The sequence below is a fragment of the Triticum dicoccoides genome, chromosome 6B, assembly GCF_002162155.2.
Source record: "Triticum dicoccoides isolate Atlit2015 ecotype Zavitan chromosome 6B, WEW_v2.0, whole genome shotgun sequence".
Lineage (NCBI taxonomy): Eukaryota > Viridiplantae > Streptophyta > Magnoliopsida > Poales > Poaceae > Triticum > Triticum dicoccoides.
The window spans coordinates 451,282,648-451,300,151 of record NC_041391.1 but is presented as its reverse complement, the minus strand read 5'-3'; the positions used below and the strand labels follow the sequence as shown (position 1 = coordinate 451,300,151).

The 17,504-nt window shown below is 42.8% G+C and overlaps 1 long non-coding RNA gene across 3 annotated transcripts; it reads left to right on the top strand.

The window, feature by feature from the left end:
• Positions 1-10,003: 10,003 nt before the first annotated feature.
• Positions 10,004-13,913, top strand: LOC119325366. 3 transcript variants are annotated; one of them, XR_005157490.1, is made up of 4 exons: positions 10,004-10,534; positions 10,662-10,714; positions 12,050-12,245; positions 12,683-13,913. It is a non-coding gene; the product is annotated as an uncharacterized LOC119325366 (long non-coding RNA). The 3 variants fall into 3 exon arrangements; XR_005157491.1 differs by having other exon boundaries at positions 12,336-13,913; XR_005157489.1 differs by having other exon boundaries at positions 12,050-13,913.
• The last annotated feature ends 3,591 nt before the right edge of the window (positions 13,914-17,504 follow it).

Below are 17,504 nucleotides of genomic sequence, written 5' to 3'. Positions count from 1 at the left end.
GAAGGTACCGACTCCATCAAGGAATCCAAGTTGGATGTGCTACAAAGTTAACTTAACAAGTTCAAAATGAAGGATGGTGAAGGTGTCGTTGAAATGTACTCTAGGCTTGCTCTTATCATAAATGAGATTGTCGGCTTAGGAAGTGAAGAGATGACCGACAAATTCATCATCAAGAAGATCCTAAGAGCTTTGGACGGAAAATAATATACCGTGTGCACATTGATCCAAATGATGCCCAATTACAAAGATCTCAAGCCAACGGAAGTCATTGGAAGAATTGTTGCTCATGAGATGTCACTCAAGGATAAGGAGGAACTTCAAAACAAGTCAATTGGTGCTTACAAAGCCTCATGTGAAGCCCCCACATCATCAAGTGAGAAACAAACCTTCAATGAAGAATTGAGCTTAATGGTGAAGAACTTCAACAAGTTCTACAAGAATAGAAGCAAAGAGAAAAGCTCCAAGTCAAGGTCCTACAATGACAAAAGATCTTCTAGTCGAGAGCGTAATTATTACAATTGTGGAAGACCCGGACACTATTCCAATGAGTGTACGACACCCTACAAAAGAAGAGAAGAATCACCTAAAAGGAGAAGTAGAAGAGAAGAATCACCACCAAGAGAGAAGGAGTAGAGATGATCGTTATGAACGAAGAACATCTCGGAGAAGCAAGGATTCGGAGAGGAAGGACAAGTCATCAAGGAGCTACACAAAAAAAAGACATCAAGATGAAGGTGAATGGGTATCCGACTCCGACTCCGACAATCACTCCAAGAGAAGCTATCACTCCGACTCCGAATATACTCAAGATGAAGGTGTTGCCGGTCTAGCACTTGTGTCAACCAACTCCTACAACATATTTGATTCACCAAATGAAGGACTTGGAAGATGCTTCATGGCTAAAGGCCCAAAGGTAACACACCCCGAGTATGTTGATTTAAATAGTGATGAAGATGACTTGTTAGGTGATGATGATTTACTTGTTGACAACTCTAGTGATGAATACTATGATGAAACGTCAATTAATCATGATAATCAAGATAAAATGAATGACAATGATAAGGAGAAGATTGAGCTTCTAACTAAAGAACTACACACTCTTAAGTTAGCTCATGAAACTATCTTAGAAGATCATCGAGAACTTTTAAGGACTCATGAGAAGTTACGCTTTGAAAAGCTCAACCTTGAGCAAGAGCATGAGTTCTTAAAGGCAATCAATGATGATCTTTGTAAGAAAAGTTCTTCTTACATTGCCAAGCGTTTACTCTTATCTACTTACATGCCTCAAGTCAAGTCTAGTAACAAGAACAAGAAGGATTCTTCCTCTAGTAGTAACAATAATCATGCTAAATCCAATGTTGTTGCTTCTAGTAGTTCTCTTGATTCCACTAATGATTCTCTTAGCCAAGTTACACTTGAGCAAGAAAATAGCTTATTAATACGTCTCCAACGTATCTATAAAATTTTATTGTTCCATGCTATTATATTACCCCTTTTGGATGTTTATGGGCTTTATTTTACACATTTATATCATTTTTGGGACTAACCTACTAACCGGAGGCCCATCCCATATTGCTGTTTTTTCCCTATTTCAGTATTTCGAAGAAAAGGAATATCAAACAGAGTCCAAATGGAATGAAACCTTCGGGAGCATTATTTTTGGAACAAATCTGATCCAGGGAGCCTGGAGTGCAAGTCAAGAAAACTCCGAGGGCCCCACGATATAGGAGGGCGCCCCCCTATAGGGCGCGCCCCCTATCTCGTGGGCCCCTCGAGCATCCACCAACGTACTTCTTCCTCCTATATATACCTACGTACCCCGAAAACATCCAGAGGCACCACGAAACACAATTTCCACCGCCGTAACCTTCTGTATCCGCGAGATCCCATCTTGGAGCCCTTGCCGGCACTCTGCCGGAGGGGGAAGCAACCATGGAGGGCCTCTACATCAACATCCTTGCCCCTCCGATGAGTTGTGAATAGTTTACCACAGACCTACGGGTCTATAGTTATTAGCTAGATGGCTTCTCCTCTCTTTTTGGATCTCAATACAATGTTCTCCCCCTCTCTTGTGGAGAACTATTCGATGTAATCTCTTTTTACAGTGTGTTGTCGAGATTCGATGAATTGTGGGTTTATGATCAAGTTTATCTATGAATAATATTTGAATCTTCTCTGAATTCTTTTATGTATGATTGAGTTATCTTTGCAAGTCTCTTTGAATTATCAGTTTGGTTTGGCCTACTAGATTGATCTTTCTTGCCATGGGAGAAGTGCTTAGCTTTGGGTTCAATCTTGTGGTGTTCTTACCTAGTGACAGAAAGGGTTGCAAGACACGTATTGTATTGTTGCCATCGAGGATAACAAGATGGGGTTTATATCATATTGCATGTGTTTATCCCTCTACATCATGTCAGCTTGCTTAATGCGTTGCTCTGTTCTTATGAACTTAATACTCTAGATGCATGTTGGATAGCGGTCGATGTGTGGAGTAATAGTAGTAGATGCAGGCAGGAGTCGGTCTACTTGTTATGGATGTGATGCCTATATACATGATCATGCCTAGATAATCTCATAACTATGCGCTTTTCTATCAATTGCTCGACAGTAATTTGTTCACCCACCGTAATACTTATGCTATCTCGAGAGAAGCCTCTAGTGAAACCTATGGCCCCCGGGTCTATCTCTTATCATATTTGCGTTCCATCTACTTTTATTTGCATCTTTACTTTTTGCATCTATATCAAAAATACCAAAAATATATTTATCTTATCATACTATCTTTATTAGATCTCACTTTCGCAAGTGGCCGTGAAGGGATTTACAACCCCTTTATTGCGTTGCTTGCGAGTTCTTAGTTTGTTTGTGTAGGTGCGTGTGACTTTTGAGGAGCCTCCTATTGGATTGATACCTTGGTTCTCAAAACTGAGGGAAATACTTACGCTACACTTTGCTGCATCACCCTCTCCTCTTCGAGGAAAACCAACACAAGCTCAAGACGTAGCACTTATTGAAGGGAATTATAGAGAAAGGTGTTTACAAGAGCCTTGCTGGGAGTAAACAATTTGAGGAAATTGTATGCAAGCAAGGAAGCGTCGGAAGAACCAAGGTGTTGGTTTTGAACGAAAGTTCAATGCCAATGGAGTTGAGTGGGAAGAAGATCAATACCCCAAGACAAAGTTTGTTCCTCAACAAGAGAAGTATGATCCTGCTTCCTTCAAAGGGACACAAGCCCAAGATGATCTTCCACCACAAGACCATAAGCAAAAAGGCAAGGACAAGCTTCAAGAGGAGATTGATGCATTTGAAGAAGCTCCTAAGGCCTTGGTCAAGTGGGTTCCCAAGACTACATCAAGCTCTGCTTCATCAAGTACGACTATAACTCCAAGGATTCCCATCAAGATGATGTGGATCCCGAAGAAGAAGAACTAGAGAGTTCTTGAGGGTGACTCCACCAACATATTTCACTCATATCATTTTGGCAACAACAAGTGCAACCAACTTCCACATCTTGCACTAGTTCAAGGAGTCACAAACCCTCTTGTTGGTAAGACAAGGGACAAGGTAACCTAATGCTCTCATAGACATCATCTTGTGTGTGCATCACTCTATGTCTATGGATATCCTTGTTTGTTCCTTGTGGGACTAACCCGTGTAGGTATTGAAAGTGCAACTCACTCCAAAGGATTGCTCCAAATGATCTACATCAACATTGAGCATCCACATCTTCAACACCTACATGAAGTCATCATCGACAAAACCCAAGGTTAGTTCATCCCTCTAAGGGGGGATCTCACATCTAGGGGGAGCTTTACTCTAAGAATTGAGTCAAAGCAACTCTAATGGTGTGAACACATCAATGCATTATGTAAAAGTGGTAACCCCACTTGAGCTTAAACGATGAGTATGACCTATGATCAAATGTTCTCATTTGACTCCTAAGTCAATATACTCATATATAGATGACCTAGTCATCGTCAATTGCTTGATAGATGCTAGAATTGGTTGTGCATACTTTGCCACATATTTCATTTGCCATTTTATTGTGTGAGCATGTTGGTTGAATATTTTACTCATTCGAGGACATCCACTTGTTGTTTTGATTGATTGGTTTCTTTTTCTTTTGCCAAGTGGATGGACAAGAATGCCTAAGAACCTTCTCTAGCTATTCTTGTCTCAAACTCTATTCATGCTACATCACAAAATTTGATCAAGTCATATTCGAACCACTCTGTGTGAGGAGCACTCGGAGTCCCCGATTCGTCATAGACTTAAACTTCCAAAACTTCTTTGTGCATTTTGGTCTGACCGATTCTTCCATTTCGGTCATACCAAGATCACTAAGTCGATCTAGGTTTTCAATCTCGGTGCAACCGATTTGAATTTTTCGGTCACACCAAGTTGCTGTAACTGATAGCAGTTATGCATCTCGATGCCACCGAGTTGTTCCACTCGGTCACACCGACAGGGTCGGGCTATATATACCCACAGGCAAAACTTTGGAAATTTTCTCCGAACTCTTTCGCCCGCGCTCAGCCCGCTCTGCCTCCAGGGTCTCCGGATCGTCCTCCTCGTCGCTAGCTGCCTCCTGCCGCTGGTCTCCGCCGCCGCCAATGGGAATCATCTCCGCCGTTGCCGCTGTAGCGAGTTCATCGCCAAACTAGGGTATGGACTCTATCACTGTGCTATCCCTATCTGATTCCTAGCACATTGTGTTCGCCATGAATCTTGCCACGATTGAAACTATCTTATCTAGTCAAAACACTCTATAGATTAGAGATGAATTGAAAATTTAGGGTTAGGTTTCCGCCAAAACCATCTCGGACCCACCGAGTTGTAGAACTCGGTTCCACTGATTCGGCTAAGGCCATTGCATATGTGATTCTCGGTCTGACCAAGAATTGCAAATTGGTGTGACCGAGTTCAGGACTTTGTGAAACCCTAGCAGTCTCGGTGCCACCGAACTGTGACTCGGTCTGACCGAGTTCACTTGTTTAGGTTCCAAAAGCTGCTTTGGTATCACCGAGTTTACAAATCGGTTGATCCGAAATGCTTTCTGTGGAAAACTAAAACTAAGTTTTTGACTCATTCTTTTGCAAAAACCTTTGTATTTTGTGATGCTCATCCACTCTATCTCATCTATATCTATTCACAGGGTATGCTGTCAGTGTTTGCAATATGTCTGATCAAAGTGACAGGCAGAACAAGTCAGAGGAGCAGGTTCAAGTGAGTGAGGGCACTAGTCCCTCTAGCAGCTATGATGACAGCAGGAGCACACCCAACAACTTACCCAAAGCTGCCACCAGGGCCAGAAAGAAGAAAACCTCAGATTCTGAGGATGAAGACTATGTGGCTGTTGAGGATGAGGCCACTTCCAAGAAGAATATGCTCAAGAAAGAATATGGCTCAGCTGTAGCTACTAAGCCAAGAATGCAGAAGAAGGCACCTGCAAGAAGGATTCCCACTTTCAAACCTAGGAAGGTTGCCACTGGGGAAACCATGAAGTTTACCATTGAGTCAGAAGATGAAGCTGTTGGCCAAGACAAGAAGAAGAAGAGAGTCAGAACCACCACTACTAAAGTTCTTGGCAACCCCTCTATGAGGAGAGACTTAGAAGAAGAAGAAAAAGAAGAAGAAGAAGAAGAAGAAGAAGAGGTTGCTGCACCAGCACCCAAAGGTCAGAAGCTTATGGGTGATGCTATCAGGTCAGGGGCTGCTTCATCAAAGCCCAAAGAAGCACCCAAGGCTGCGTCCAACCCCAAGACTGCACCTAAGAGGAATACCAGGAACATATCAGCTGCTGAGAAGAACAAGGCCCCAGTGCCTGAAACTGTTGCTGAAGAGGAAGATGAGGAAGAGCATGTCTTGAGAAAATTGAAGCCAAAAATTCCAGATCATAATGATGCTCATCCTGTAGCTGAGAACATGAAGCTGAGAAAGGATGCAGGACTCAGATAGTGGAGGTTGACTGATCCTTATGCAGTCAGGAGGAGAACTGCTGTAGACTACAGGTTCCATACAAAGGAACAACATGATTTTTATGAGACAGTGTTGCTGGACAAGAAGTCGGTAGTGTGTGACATAAGGTGGGTGGACTGGAAGTACATCAAGAAGAATGAAGAACACTATCCTGGTGTGTATGACAGCTTCAGTGCTTGTGGAGTGGCAGACTTTGTTGGGCAGAAGCTCACAAAGTGGAATGATGAGCTAATAATGCAATTCTACTCCACAACACACTTCTATCCAGATGGCAAGATAGTATGGATGTCTGAAGGTACTAGGTACCAATCATCAATTGAAGAATGGGATAATCTGATAAATGCACCTAAGGAGAAAGAGGATGACTTGGATGTCTATGCCAAGAAGAAGATGGATCACAATACTATGGCACATATGTACAAGGAGATCTCAGATGCTGGTGTTGAAACACACAAGTTTGGATCAGTACATTACCTTCTGTCAGGACTGCCAACCATCAACTGGATCCTCAGGCACACTCTCTTGCCCAAGTCAGGTGATCACAACATGATCAGAGGCCATGCAATAAATCTACTACACTTATTTGATGTGCCACAAAAGTTCAAGGTCATGAGCCTTATAGTTGAAACAATCAAGAGGATAGCTGCTGACCAAAAGAGAAGTTGTGGGTATGTCCCACAGATCCAGGAGTTGATTAACTCCAAGATGGGCACTGGCACATACTTGTTGGACAAGGATCACATGCCTATCTATCCAGATTTTGAGGACAACCAAGTGGTTATGGATGAAGATGAACCATCTTCTGTGCAAGCACAAGCAAAGAAGGAGAAGGCAAGGACTGAGAAGGTTGCCAAGATGCCAACAATGGAAGAGGCATCTCAGTACTTTTTGAAGAGCAAACAGGATCAGCTTGGCTACTTGATTGCATCCACTCTAAGGATTGAGAAGGGGCTGGCTACCCTGACTCTAAACCAGCAGAGCCTGGAGAGGATCATAGAGCAGAAGTTCTATGACTTGAATGTGAAGGTAACTGAGATCCAGTCTGTTGTTGAGCAACTCCGGGATGATATGCAGGAGAGGAAGGGCAAGACAACCACTGAGGCATTTGCCAGAGTGCCTAGAGCTCAGAGATCGGCTGCAGTGCCAGTGACAGACACCAGAGTCACTTCATCTGCACCAGCTACAGCCCCAGTGCAACCAGCTCCAGCACCTACTCCACCAGCTCCATCAACATCTACTGAAGTCTTCGTCCAAGGAGCCATCTCTACACCACCACCTGAAGATCAAGCTTGAAAGACGATTTAGTGCTATGCATTTTCTATGAACTTTTTGGTAACTTGTTGCCAAAGGGGGAGAAAAATGTATAGATCATAGGCTTCGAGAGAGAGCGTTGCTTTTTATTCTCTCTTGATTTGGTGGTTGAACTTTATCTGCTTGTTTGATATACCTTATGTCTGTGTGATACTTGGATGATCATGTGTTTGATCATATGCTACATTAATGCTTGTTGGATGACATTATCCTTTTATCTCTATATGATTATTCACTTTGCTTGGTGATGAGTGCATGTATTCAGTTGTTATCATTTTGAACGCTCCACCAAGATGTATGTGACATGGAAGAGTAACCCATGAGCCTAAATCTTTGTGCATTTGCAGTCCAAAGCAAATCTTAAACTATGCACAAATTTAGGGGGAGCTCTTGCTTATCACATACTTCTCAAAGCGACAATGTTTTTCACTCTTATTATCATTTGTCGAAGCTTTGATCTATATGTTGTCATCAATTACCAAAAAGGGGAAGATTGAAAGTGCAACTATCCCTAGGTGGTTTTGGTAATTCCTAACAACATATAGCTCATTGAGCTAACATTATTCCAAGATAAATATTTCAGGAAAAGCTCAATGAATGGCATGGCATGGATGAGAAAAGTGGACCCCTCAAATGCTAAGGATAAAAGGATTGGCTCAAGCTCAAAACTTAAGACTCTACATTTTATATTTTAGTGATCCAAGATCACATTGAGTCTATAGGAAAAGCCAATACTATCAAGGAGGGATGAGGTATTGCTTAATGAGGTTCTTGCTTCATAGTGCTTAGTGATATGCTCCAAAACCCTCAACTACTTTCCCACATCCACATATGACCTAAACCAAAAGTCAAACTCGGCCCCACCAATTCTTTCTATCCGGCACCACCGAGTTCAGATGTCATAGTCACTACCACAAACCCTAGGCAAATCGGTCTCATCGATAGGGATCTCGGTATCACCGAGATGGGATTGTAATCTCTCGGTTTCCCTTCGTAACATTTCGGTACCACCGAGATGAGAGATCGGTCCCACCGAGATTGCAATGTAAACTCCCAGTTTCCTTTTCGTAACATTTCCGTCCCACCGAAATGAGCGAACTGGTCCCACCGAGTTTACCTGACCAACTCTCTGGTTAGCTTATTACCAAAATCGGTCCCACCGAGTTTGTGTAATCGGTCTCATCGAGATTACGTTATGCCCTGACCCTAATCATATCGGTCCTACCGAGTTGCATGTCAGTCCCACCGAAAATCCTAACGGTCACTAGATTTGCTGAATCGGTCCGACCGAGTTTACCGATTCGGTCCCACCGAATTTGGCAAGTTGTGTATAACAGTTAGATTTTGTGTGGAGGCTATATATACCCCTCCACCTCCTCTTCATTCATGAAGAGAGCCATCATAACGAACCTACACCTCCAACTTGCATTTTCTGAGAGAGAACCACCTACACTTGTGTTGAGGCCAAGATATTCCATTCCTACCATATGAATCTTGATCTCTAGCCTTTCCCAAGTTGCTTTCCACTCAAATCTTCTTTCCACCATATCCAAATCCTGTGAGAGAGAGTTGAGTGTTGGGGAGACTATCATTTGAAGCACAAGAGCAAGGAGTTCATCATAAACATACCATTTGTTACTTCTTGGAGAGTGGTGTCTCCTAGATTGTCTAGGTGTCACTTGGGAGCCTCCGACAAGATTGTGGAGTTGAACCAAGGAGTTTGTAAGGGCAAGGAGATCGCCTACTTCGTGAAGATTTACCGCTAGTGAGGCAAGTCCTTCGTGGGTGACGGCCATGGTGGGATAGACAAGGTTGCTTCTTCATGGACCCTTCGTGGGTGGAGCCCTTCATGGACTCACGCAACCGTTACCCTTCATGGGTTGAAGTCTCTGTCAACGTGGATGTACGATAGCACCACCTATCGGAACCACGACAAAAACATCCGTGTCTCCAATTGCGTTTGAATTCTCCAAACCCCTTCCCTTTACATTCTTGCAAGTTGCATGCTTTACTTTCCGCTGCTCATATACTCTTTGCATGCTTGCTTGAATTGTGTTAAGATTGCTTGACTTGTGCTAAGTTAGCTAAAATCTGCCAAAGACTAAAATTTGGAAAAGCATAAGTTTTATTTGGTCAAGTAGTCTAATCACCCCCCTCTAGACATACTTTCGATCCTACATCAACCCCTATGCATAGATTACCCCAATGTCACCTCAAGAATCCGCGAGTTGAGTGCCAAAACATACATCAAGTGAATCAATAAAACATCCCATTGTCACAAAGATCCCATCGCAAGACATACATCAAGTGTTCTCAAATCCAATACTCAATCCAATATAACAAAACCTCAAAGAGCAAGATTCAATTCATCACAAGAAGATAGAAAGGGAAGAACACCATAAGATCCAAATATGAGACATATAAAGGACGCTACGCTACCCGCCCTCCTGGAGGCATTGCGCGCGCTAGCGATTCTGGATCGAACGATGCTTTCACTGTGTTACTTTTTACTCTGGTGGCAGCTGGTAAACCGTCCGTTTCTTTTACACGCACAGGCTTGGGTTGAGACTGCATGACCGGTGGGCTCGTTCGTCGGTAGGACCAAGGAGCAGTGTGTGGGTTGCGCGGGCACCACATCGGCGAGTGGCTGGGGCTGGGTCGAACAGGTGAAAACCTAGCACGCGCACGCACATGACCTTCCTCCTCCTCACTTTTACTCCCTCGTCCTACCTGCTGCCGTCATCTCCTCCTCTTCCCCTCTCTCCCTCTCGTAGCGCCTCCACCTCGACTTCCTTCTCTTGGTCGTCCACGCATCCAGCGAGGGGCATGGTTCCAGATCGGGCGTTGCCATGGAGAGCAGGGGCGGCAGGACGGTTGGCTGAAGGAGCCGGGGAGGCCTGCGGTCGGGGGAAGGAGCAGCAAGGCCTGAGACGAGGAGAAGCCAGCGATGGCGACAAGAAGCAGCAGTGGCAGCGCTCCATGTCGGCGGCCCTCTCCATCTTCCCTGCAGCTCCATGACCGGTGGCAGGCGGGAGGAGTATAGACCGACCCTGTTCGTCATGGAGGCCCTTCTGACGCCGCGAGCCAGGGGACTCCGCCCTGCTCAACCCGAGGGCGCCGCCCCTTCCCCACCCATGGCGGAGGAGGGTGGCGGCACAGACCAGTGGAGGGGAATGGGAAGATGTGAGATGTGGCTCGGGGGAGCAAAGGGGAGGACGACGGCGAGAAAATTGATGATCTATGTGTAATAATCTATGCTTGATGATCTGCTCAATTTTTTCCTGACATTTACCTTCAGTCCTTGATTAGTTCTTGTGCAAAGAGGGTAAGTGTTTGAAAGCTACATATTTACTTCTTTTGGATCTCTACAGGTGTTGAGAACTTCGCTGCAGGTCAAAGAGACATGGATCCTTGACAAACAGAGGTATGGCTATTCTCTTGCATCCTGTTCAGTGCCATGTGTCTTGGATCTTCTTTTCCACACATTCAGCTTCAAGCTCCAATCGTCAGTAAAGTCCAGTACCTTATTTCCTTGTGAGCAATAGATCGAGCCAACATCTATTTCATTAATCCTATCAGTTCAATAACATTCATTAGAGAAACAAAGGAATCAATGACCAGTGACCAATTCAAATGATAAAATAAAAAAATTCAAATAACGTAAGTGTCAATTTCACTCAGTATTGAAAGTTACTACTATCTAGACGGTTTGCATACGCCAAAATTTGGAAGCTGCAGTTTTCCAGTTTGATCTAACAGTAAATTGTAAAAGATGTAACAAAGAGTTAGTTGCCCATTTAGTGGATTCACAGTTAGTGTTTGATGGAATGCCACTGGGATGTCTGAATTCTGTTTTCAGATATGGCCGTCATGTTAAATGGCTGATGCAGTGCATTAAGTGTTCGCCATCTACTAAAGCAAAGATACAATAACCTGATTAGACAAGCAGTTCCAGTCCGTGGGGTACAAGAACGACTGGGTGAGCTCGCTAGACCAGACTCAGGACTGTGTTGATCGCCTACACCTCAAGGTGGAGCCGGAGGACAAGCGGCACATTGCCCTCTGGCCATCCCACCCCAAAAACTTTGGGTGGCTGATCCATAGAGTGATGTCGACTTCACAAATTTCCCAGCTCGAAGAAGGATTTGTTGAACAATCATTAAAACACATTTTTTCCTTTTTGATTTTTTTTAAAACATATACTGTTGCGTTGCAGGGATGTTCTGGACTAACATAGTAGGTTCTCTCCTTCATAGAAAGGAACTATTTAGAATCTCCTGATTCCTCCTTTTTGTTGCTTAATTTATATGTGTAGTTCATGTTCCAGTTTGTGTTCCAAAAAGTTGTTCAACTGTTATACGCTAAATCAATACTGTCTCACACGGTGGTGGTTCATAATTTATCTCTCTCTCTCTCGATCCTGCATTTCTAAGTATATATAGGTCATGTCGTTGATCACATGGTATTCTTGCTTTGTGGTAATTAAGTGTACTGTGGTGAGGAGCTGACATTGCTTATATTCTCAACTCAAGTATCATTCATGTATTTAGTTATTTACTATGGGCACCAACCAATTTTGGGACTACCGTGTATATTGTGTTCTTCTATTCTTCAAGAAAGTCATTCTTGGGCATTATCCTGCAAGGAATTGTGTAACCATCCCAGTAGTTGCTGGCACACTTGATTTTGAATATTTTTCTGCTGTAACTTGCACTGGGGACTGACGACTAATGTCGCCAAATTTTATCTTTGTTGCCAGTTTGGTGGATGTGCAGCCTTTTGTCATTCTGGTGTATTTTCATTGCAAATAACAAGAAGGCAATCTCAACTTGTTCATTGATCTCTTCCAGACCATGGTTCATACATCTATGATTGCAACTGCCAATTAAAACAATATGACGTACAATAATACAGGTTGCACATCTGATACTGAAGTTTCATGGTTCCAGACAGAGGTATGCAACATAAACACTTGAGCAGTCCTTTTTGTTTCTCAAATTTTCATCCATTATTTGTTATCTGATACTGAAGTTTCATGGTTCCAGGGGATGCCAAATTTCTATAGTTACTTATTTTCTCAATCCAAAAGACATACCTTCAGTATATTGTACTCCCTCCGTCCCAAAATAAGTGTCTCAACATTAGTACAAGTTAGTACAAAGTTGAGCCACTGATTTTGGGACATGGGGAGTATATATAACTAATTGTCTAGAACTATTTTTGCTTTTTGTAAAGAAGCAGTGCATACCATGTCATAATTGAGATGATGGTTTCATATTGGAAATATATGGTGCATTCATACAAGAGCCCATGCTGGGCAGACTTATTTCTCCGTGGCATGGGTTTAAATGTAGTAACTTGTGTTTATGCTTTACTTTCCGGTGCTTAGCAGTGCCCTTGTCAAGTATATAGGGACGGAAAATGCTATTCATCATGACAATCTTAGGCGATGTTCAGCAAAAATTGAGGCACTATACCGACTAAATGTTCAGGCTTTCTCCAAACAGCGGAGATTCAAGGTGATTAATAGTCAAATAGAACTTCTCTCCATTCGTGTCTAAAGAGAAGGTATAAGTGATGGTCGGCCTGGTGATGAGGGCATCAAGACAAAGTGATTAATTCGCAACTCTGTTCTTGATTGGTTTTTACAAATACACAAGGTACTACCGTTTCCTTCTATGTTTAAATGGCTTTGTGAGCACAACTATTTGGAAATTCTGCGATTCATGGTGGAAGCAAGCATCTTTGTTTTCCCGGCCGAAAATACTTAGTTTCATAGATTTTCTGAGTCGACCATTTCTTAGATTTTCTGAGTTAAGAGCTGAATTGAGCATTTCTTAGATTTCCTGAGTTCAGAGCTTTTATTATCTCTTCGGTAATCTGTAGAAGTTTACTTTTCCTGTGGTGTCCATTCATTTCGAAAGCTATTTGCATGCACACTGGCATGTCATTGTTTGTGTGCCCCCTTACTGCTTCTTACTCCATTTATAAGTGGTGAAAAATATTTTCCCCAGTTGAATTTTATGTATGAAGCCTCTTGTTGAAAGGCCTTCTTCTATTGCATACTGACGTTTGCATTGCATGATAAAGCTATATCAACACTGCTCTTTGTTTTGTTGTTCACTTTTGTATTTCCCTTTGGAAATGACAAAAGTGGGGTTTTCTTTTGTAGCTTGCTGGATTTCTTAGTTAGGGGAAGTTGTTTAATAAATGATATTGCCAGTATTTTGCCTACATGGCTAAAGAAGAAACCAAACCAAGGAAAATCTGGATTTTTTTTATAGTATCCCACATAATGCAAAACAATCGATCAAGATTTTACACATAACTTGATTCATTCGTGTTTTGTTTATTTGTGTTCTGGTACTAGCACAGTTGGTGACTTAAGCTTCATCAATATCAGATGTTCTTTTTTTCTTGCTTGCACAGTTGGTGACTTGAGCTTCATCAATATCAGTTGTTTTTTTCATTCGTAAACAGAGTAGCATCACACGAGTTCCAAGTTTTATGGCAGGTTATTGTAATGTATCTTCAGAGATGTACATTAGAGAAATTGTCAGCCAACAATTGAATTAGGTATACATGAAGCTATATATATATTTACTAATCAATCATTTCCCTTATCTCTATCTAATTTAAACATTGCACAATGATTCACCCCCTATTTTTAGCTTACACTGAAATCTGAATTCAGTTGTGTGCATGTATGTTTATACCCAGCCTAAAATCCTGTCTCCTGGATCTTGTGGTTAGTGACCTCATGTATGGGTATACTTAGGTGTTCAGTGTCGCTTCTCCATAATATACTATCACCTTTATGTTAGGTATATCGTATGTCTGGAAAAGATACGCTGCAGAACATTCTCCAGAAAATGCAATTTATTGGGGCTTAGGCGATGCAACTTTAGATCCGAAGAGAATTCTCCAGAAAACAAACAAATATTATTGCGGCTTGGACTATGAGCTAAGTGATATGGAAGACATTTGTACTTTTGCCAATGACCGCCAACCGAGCACACCTATAATGAAGAGTTGCATACCTATAATGAGGGGGAGGGGGAGGGGGAGGGGGAGGGGGAGAGAGGTACATACCCTCAGCCCCGATGGTGAACTACTCCCTCCTCGTCATGTGATGAAGACCGCCGATATGATGAAGATGGCCTCCGGTGATGATTTTCCCCTCCGGCAGGGTGCCGGAACTTCTCATGTAGGGCTCTTTCTGGAGATTACCAAATTAATAAGAATTTTTGATAGCCGTCTCACGTCAAGGGGGTGCCTGAGGGACCCACAAGCCAGGGGGTGCGCCCTAGGGGGTGGGCGCGCCCCTAGGCTTGTGGCCTCCTTGGTCACTTCCTAGCCCAGTTCCGGTGCTTCGGGGGTCTCTTTTGGTCCATAAAAAATCACCGTAAGTTTTCAGCCCATTTCGAGAATTTTTATTTCTGCACAAAAATAGACACCACGAACTAATATCTTTTCATTGTGCAGACAAAGATCTTGTTTTTTTGTCGCTAATTTCTTTATCGTAACAATCTTTCTGAGTTTCTTGACTTGACTGGTATTCATGGACAATTCATTTCCACATATGCAAAAAGGGTCAAACAGTGGGTCAAAAACCTCTGACAACAGGACCTACATGTGCAAGACCAAATTGTTAAAAACCTAATATTTAAAAATAAGAAGTGGAAAGGTGTGTTATTAAGTGCAAGAAGCCTAATATTTAAAAACAAGCAAACATAGTCATTCAAACTTGTATTGTGCATGTCTAAGTAAATTAGTTATTGGCCCTGTTTGGATCCATGGTTAGAGCTAGTTTGGTCTCAAATAGCCCTAAAGTATCCAAACATGGGGGCTAGTTTGAGCTAGTTGCGTCAAACCCACCCAAAACAACTATCCCACCCAAGAGATGTTGATTGGGGCTAGTTCTCCTAGTGCATTTATTGTCATTCTAACACTGTCATCCAAACACCTCTTTGGCTAGAGTTAGTTCAGGGTTAGTCATTGTTTAGTATCATTGTTATTTAGGAAACGTAGGATAGCGTAGGATTTATTCTACCTTGACTTGTAATCCAAGATGACCATGTACTCCTATATATATGCCCACGAGACTCAATCAATACAATTAACTATTCGACCAATCTATCTCTCTCCCTTTTAACTGCCATGAGCTAGAAACTAACTCTAACCTCTAGCTAAGTTAGAGTATCAAACAGTGCCATTGTTAAATCAAATGGAAAGCCATGTTCAATACTTCCTCCGGTCCTTTTTACTATGCATATAAAAACTGTCTGAAGTCAAACCTCATAAAGTTTGACCTTATTTATATGGAAAAAAAATCAACATCTACCATGCTAAAGTTATACAATATGTAAATTTAAGTCATGACACATGTACTGATATTTATTTCATATTGTGAATGTTGGTATTTTGTTTTGTAAAGTTGGTCAAACTTTACGAGGCTTGACTTTAGACAAATCTTATATGCAAACTAAAAAGATTCAGAGGGAGTACAACATGCTTAACAACAACCAAATATAGTCATTCATAGAGCTATTGTTAAATTTGGTATTGATGAAATTGAATTGCATAGTTCATACTAGCACATATAGAACATCACACTATTAATAGTTGAAATAAACAAGGCATACTACAGACAACCAAAGATGGCAATTGAAACTGGACATATGCTAACTACAAACAACCGAACAACCATAAACCATAGAAATAAACAAGGTGTAATGCAAACAACCAAATATAGCAATAAATACTGGATAGGTTCTCACTACAAAAGGGGTTTGAGAAAACAAATCATGGGTTTCCTCACTTGTCACAGATTGGCTCTTCCTTGTGGTCGCCGTTGATGAGGTCTGACTTGACAGCTCAGCATCCCAAGCCAGCGTCGTAGAATGTGTCCTTCAGAAATGACAAAAGGGGCTCCATGGGGATGAAGGATGGAAAATTGTTCATAACGAGCCACAGGAGATCAGCGGCAGGGCCATTGATGGGATCGATGGCTATCGAACCCGAAGGGTTGGGGGTGGGCAACTTAACCTATGACTAACCCGTATCAAGTTGTTGGTGTCGATGACCTCGATGTCGTAGCCGGCGTCCGTGACATTCCAGAATACTCTAGTCTGCTGATTGAAAGGCTCAATCTAGGTCCAATCATCGTCGTCAGCTTCCTCGGCGGACACCTTGCCGACGTCGGGCGAAAAGGCCATGGTAAAGCTCTTTTGGGCCATTCGCTCCTCTAGCTCCCTGGGAAGCATAGTCGGGCTTAGTCTACGACGCTCTGGAGTGGGGAAGGGGTGGGGATGGGGATCTCTAGGAAAGGGGCATTTGCAGGCATCATCTAAGAAACTCAGGGCGGCGAGGGTATGTATATCGGTGGGTAAACTGCACGGGCAGACCGACAGAGGTTGACGATGGAGGCGGCACATCGGTGACCTAGCTAGGTTTGGAGCGAGGGAGGGATGGTGTGTATGTGTGTGAGCGGGGGTTAGGGGTGAGCGAAGGAGTTAGGGTGTGTGTGGAGGGGGTCCAAGGTGGTGTTTGAGGAAATGTCGCGGGTACTGAAAATTTTACTAGGCGGGAGTAAAATGGCGGGGCAACCGAAAATTTGGATCAAGGGATTGAAGAAGAGTGGGGCGGGAGTAACGAACTTCACACACGGTTAAAACATAATAATCGTGTGCTATCAAACAGAAAAACACTCCAGCTAAGTAGATATTTTTTAGATTGCGAGGGATGGAGGCGGGAGTAAAATGCCGAGGCTACTGAAAATTTGGATCTACTTATTGAAGGAAAGCGGGAGTAATAGACATCGCACATGGTCCAGACATACTAATCGTGTGCTATCAAACAGAAAAACCATCTACGCATGTAGATATTGTTGAGATTGCGAGGGGGTACATATTTTCGAGAGGGAGAGGGGGAAGCCTCATGGAGCCGAATCTACTATGATCATGTGGGTGACAGGGGCAGGGGTGCAGCACACGGTAGTCCTAGGGAACCATGTCTGTTTCGTACCCGATCGCAAACAATTGTTGCGTCCGACTCGTCTGTTGTTTATAAATTTGGCCAAGAAATGCGGGAAAGGGTCAGAACACGAACACACTTGCATGTGGACCAAATATATGTATGAAAAGGGTGGTTTGATGTTCAAATACCCAATGCACAACTTTGATGTGGCAACTGTCACAGAAAGCACATGTTAT